The sequence below is a fragment of the Dicentrarchus labrax genome, unplaced genomic scaffold (assembly GCF_905237075.1).
Source record: "Dicentrarchus labrax unplaced genomic scaffold, dlabrax2021, whole genome shotgun sequence".
NCBI lineage: Eukaryota > Metazoa > Chordata > Actinopteri > Moronidae > Dicentrarchus > Dicentrarchus labrax.
Window position 1 is genome coordinate 13,164,217 of NW_026136711.1, and position 5,216 is coordinate 13,169,432.

General features: G+C 46.3%; 1 long non-coding RNA gene across 1 annotated transcript; it reads left to right on the plus strand.

Annotated features, from left to right (window-relative positions):
* Positions 1–3,469: 3,469 nt before the first annotated feature.
* LOC127371594 (uncharacterized) lies at positions 3,470–4,988 on the plus strand. Its single transcript, XR_007886422.1, has 3 exons — positions 3,470–3,527; positions 4,098–4,200; positions 4,667–4,988. It is a non-coding gene; the product is annotated as an uncharacterized LOC127371594 (long non-coding RNA).
* Positions 4,989–5,216: the final 228 nt, after the last annotated feature.

A 5,216-nucleotide genomic window follows, 5' to 3' on the forward strand; every position in this document is an offset into this window, starting at 1 on the left:
ATGATGTTCACCAGTTAATTAAGACTTTGAAATGATATGAGGCTGTAATGCGGTATTAAATATTAGTGAGATGGAGATATAAAATCACTGAAATCCATCATTATTTAAACACCTCTGGCAAGGAGTAGATCTTTGCAGAATATAATAGGAACATCAAATTATGAATATTTACCGAGTAAGATTGTGAAGATTGATCCAATCTTTTCTAACTACGCTTATCAACCCTTCCTCCCCTTACACTGACCTATGGGACTCCTGTAGATGGATGGAGGGAAGGAGGAAGGATGAGGGGTAAGGGGTCCTGTCCCCTGGGTGTGGTGGGGAGTTAGATGAGACTTGGCTGTAACCCACAGGGATCAAAGGCAGCACAGTCAGACGCAAACACCGTCCTCTCCTCTCCCCTTGTCTCCTCTTCTCTCCTCTCCTCTCCCCCATTGTTCTCGCCTCTCTTTCTTATCTGATCGGGCATCCACTCACTCCTATTTGCAATTCTAATGAAAATCAGACACCTGCCCTGCCAACCTTCGCCCCTCTCTGCAGATCCCTGCCACAACAACAAGGGGAAAAAGACAGAAAAGAAAAGAGGCAGAGAGAAAAGCGAGAGAGGTGAAGAGAGTGGGAGAAAGCCCCTATCAGAAGAGAGATATTATGTTACTGCTGGCCTGGTAGATTGGATTGTCAGATGGCCCAGTGAGGGGAGAAAAGTGGTTTCTTTCATTCTGGGTCGCTACGACAGAGTCCTTCTCACACAGCGAAAGAATTACAATATGATGTTGGTTGACAGACTGGTCGGAGGACCTAATCACCCCCACGGGAGGTCCAATATCGGGGTGATCCTGGCCTCTGTCAACCTCTTCCATGTTGGGGGAAGAGGTGGGAGTTTCAAAGGCGGTGATGTTATGAAGTCCACAAGGACTGTAAAGCCATCAGCACTGATATGCATCGACAAACCTTCAGATATCACTTCCACAGTGTCATTTCAATTGTGTCCCCTTAAAGACTTATTTATGAGCTGGTATCAGTGAGGGTGAATGCGCACCATATAATGTTACAGAATGTGTAACACAGGTTGAAGACAGTGTTCACTCCGAACAAGAGTTTACTGTGTATTCTCCCCATTACCTTACCTCATCTATCACCGCACACAATCTGCACCTCTCCCTAGCCCTCACTTGCTGATAGCCAAAGGTTGAGAGTATCAGCAGCCCTAAATGGGGCCTTTAACAGCCAGCAGACTTAAGAGAGGAAAAGAAGCAGGTGGGGAAGGAGGGAGGTTAGCACGATTCTATCAGTCCATTACAGACCCCCAAGGACAAAAGCAGCTTCTCTCCCTTTCAGTCTGGCCTAGTTGTGGCCAATGCAGGGCCACTGTGCTCCACATATGGGTACCTGGACAAAGAGGCCTTGATACAGGTGTCAAGAGGTGCCAGTCATTTTGACTGTTGCTTTGTTCCATAGTAGAAAGTAACCTAAAACAAGGGTCAACTCAGCACACAGACCAGAGGCCCCAAAAGGCCTTCTTCTACCATGGCAAGTCGAATGAAAGACCCTATTTGAGTAGACCACAATACATATACGGTTGATGATGTACTAGAATTTAGATGTTCTTTGGATTTAGATCTTGATATCATGTGATGTTCAGCATTCACTGTAGCCATAGGAAATAATGTGTAAAGAAAAAAATATATATTTCAGCTTTGGCTCTAATAGCCCTCCCGGTAACCCCAGTGCTACTTTGCTGGGACAGAGAGAAATATTTTTGTGTGGGGGCCTAGGGGACAGCTAAGAAAAAACAACACACACCTGTTTCCCCCCCTTTTAATGCCTTCCACACCCCCTCCCCTTGGAGCAGCCACTGGGGCATGGAGAGTGGATTGTACCGGTGCTTAATCCAGACGGGCGAGGACAGTGGTATTGTCACCCATTTAGAGGGTGCCGGGGACACGTGGCTCACCCTTTAGCACGCTTGAGGGGGTATGGGTGAAGGCAAGCTGCGGGCCGCAGTGGCAGGTGCTGTGACGGATGTCCTGTGGAGTGCCAAAGCAAACATAGGGAGGCGAGGTGGGGTCAGGGTGGGGCAGTCAGAAGGGTAAAGCGGGTATGGGGAGATTAGTGCTCCATGGCCCTGCCCTTTAGAGACAGGAGAAGGGGAGGGAGAGGTGTGGGCAGTGAAAAAGAGAGGTGTCAGGACACAGGGTCACATTCTGCTGCATCATGCCTGTGCGTTTTCAAGCAAGGTGCCGAATGAATGACCTCAGAACAGAGTCGAGTATGAAATAACGCAAGACAGAAAATGAGAAATGTCCAAGTCAGCTTAAATTCCCCAGCCAAACAAAGAAGCAGTGTTTGCATGGCAATCAACTCTTCATCTACTTAGGCTTGTAAGACAACTTTGAAGTCCAGCTCCAACTTGCAGCAGCACAGGGAGGAAGTATGAATCAGGTAGAGTTTCACTTGCCTCATGTCCTCTAATGGCCCACCCAATCACCAGGACATGAGCATTACACAGAACATGTGCACAGGAAGCCTGGAGGTATTGCTGTTACACAACAGAAACTGGATACGCCTTGTTCGCTAACCTTGGGTCCCTGTCCTGCCCTCAGCCCCCCTTGCACCATTATAAGGGCGACGAAAGAAAGGCACAGAGAATGTGTGAGCTTCAACCTATTCTGGACCGAGCACCGGCGAGCTGTTGGATGAAAGGTTACATGGAGGTTGTGGAGAGATTGCATTGCTAGCCAAAGGTCCTAGAAACATCTGGAAATGTCTTTAATGTTACCATGGTAACGCAGGGGGATAGAGCATTGAGTTGGGGATGTCTGGGAGAGGAGCCAAAGCCAAAGGTTAGCCTGCAGGCTTTGATTTTGATCAGGCAGATCTAGGGGTCTATACTGCCTCTGTCTGACAGTGACAGTGGGCCTGTTTTCCAAAGCTGGACCTTGAAAAGAAAATGGATGGGAGAAATAACCTGATCACAATGTGCAAATACAATCCATTCTCTACTGGTTGCCAGGTCAGTCATCACAGGAAACAGGAATGAGAGTAACAGGTGGTAATATAACTTCCTGTTGCCTTGTCCTGACCATGGATCTTAGGCAGCATCGTAGTCTGGTAAAACATCATAGTTCGACTATCCAACAAGCACTCCAGTTGAAGTATACTGATGCCTTTACTCTATCGTGTATAATTTTTCTTTATGGATCCATGGCATACTGTTCCAAAACCTGGATGTCTACTCAACGAAGCAGTGCATAAGCATTAAACATGAACCGAGGAATGTCTGATAGAAGTTCAGAGGTCAGAACGAAGTATGCCTTGGCAGGGACAGAGGGACATAGCCACCTGGTCATCTGGGTTAATTATAAATGTTGCAGGCCGCAAGGGGAGAAGATGAGCTGGACAGCTGTCTCTCCAGACCCACATATAAACACACACACTCAGGATCACAGCACATATGCATGGTCCGCTCCGTTGAGCACCAGATCCCAGGGGCCCGTCGTGGCCGAAAAGCCCTTCGCCGCAGCCAGGTGAAACTGGGGAAAAGTTCACCGTCGCAGCCGCCAAACTCTTTTTCACTCTCTCTGTCCTTCTCTGTCCCTCTCTGTTTCTTTCTTAGAGCCTCCCACGGAAATACAAGATGTTCCTTGGATTTGTCTACTGTAATTCTCTGGTATTCTCATGACTATCCTGGTAGGAAATAGACCTTAGAGGGACTTTGGAACATAGAAATAACTGATTTATAAAGAGTTAGACATTGTTGATCAGGTGAGGAAATGAGCAGAGCAGAGATCAATGCTCGAGGGGTGAAATTCTTATTATTTGTACCTTATTAAGTTGAAAAATTCTGTCTTTTGTCTCAAGGATAATTTCAAATAGGGTATGGAGAATTGATTTCAGTAATATATATGAGGGGAGGGTTGTACCTCCTTGTCCCCATACGATAGTCACAGATAAACAAACACTGAAGATGTTCATAATAGGGCCTATTTTATTCAAACAGCAATTTGTCACAGCCTCCCCTTTGCTGTGCCCATGGGTCTCTGTGCTAACAGGTTGTGCTCGGTTTAATTGTGAAATAAGTGTTTCTCTGTTCACAGGCAGCAATCGGAAACCCCACAGGTGCACAACGCACACCAGCACACACACTGGTTGATCGTGACATGGTGATGAGCCGCACAGCGACAGAAAAAGGACACAGAGGTACTGCCACTGAAGGGGGAAGAGAAAAATAGCAAAGCGATGGGAGAAGATGAGTAATGGTAAAGGTGACAAGGAGATGGAAAGTGATGGATAGGGATACGTGTTAAAGAGACACCAAGAGAGTGAGAAATATGAAATTGAAAATCAAGCAGGAAATAGAGTAGGGGTGATCATTTGCCAAAGAGACTGATACCAGCCATATGTCTTCATCACAGGTTATGAAACTGGACACACATCGGATTATGAGTATCAGTCACATTCAGCACCTGTGTTTTTACTTGATAATATTTCACTGGCTGAGTGTTGATGGAGGTAAAATGATAAGGCTGATTATTTTTTGCTGATCTTGTACATAGAGCAAAATGCACTGCTCGAGACATCAGACACACACAGCCACTGAAAAATTATACTGCTGTCCCTGCTGATAGCAAGTTACATGAAGTATGTCTATGTTTTTTTCTGCCAGATACAAGAGATCTAGAAAGCAGACAGTTGAGCTTGAGCTTTTGTGAAAGCATTGTCCAAAAAGGCACCCCCCCACCATCACCACCACCACCACCCCATGAAAGAGCTTTACTGTATGCAAGTGTCCAGTGACTGGAAAAGCCATTGCAGTAAAGTGGAGGAGTAATCCTGGCAGGGCCTGTCTTTTCACTTAGGAAACCCATAAGAATCCAAGCCCTGAGCAGAATGCCTCCCCTGACGCCCATAGCTGAGATAGCGAAGACGGCAAAGAGGGCCACTGTGTTTGAAATAAACACAAAACCTGTGTCCACTGGGCACAATAAGACTGAGTCTGGCTTAATCACTCTCATGGCAACAAGGGAAAACTTTATTTACGTTGCAAACAAGTGTGCGTGTATGACTGCTTTGTCTGTGTGTGTGTGTGTGTGTGTGTGTGTGTGTGTGTGTGTGTGTGTGTGTGTGTGTGTTTGAATTTTTTTTTAAGGAGTGCACATTTGAAGGATGCACCCAAGGACACATCGCATTAATATTATACCCTTCCTCCAACCTTC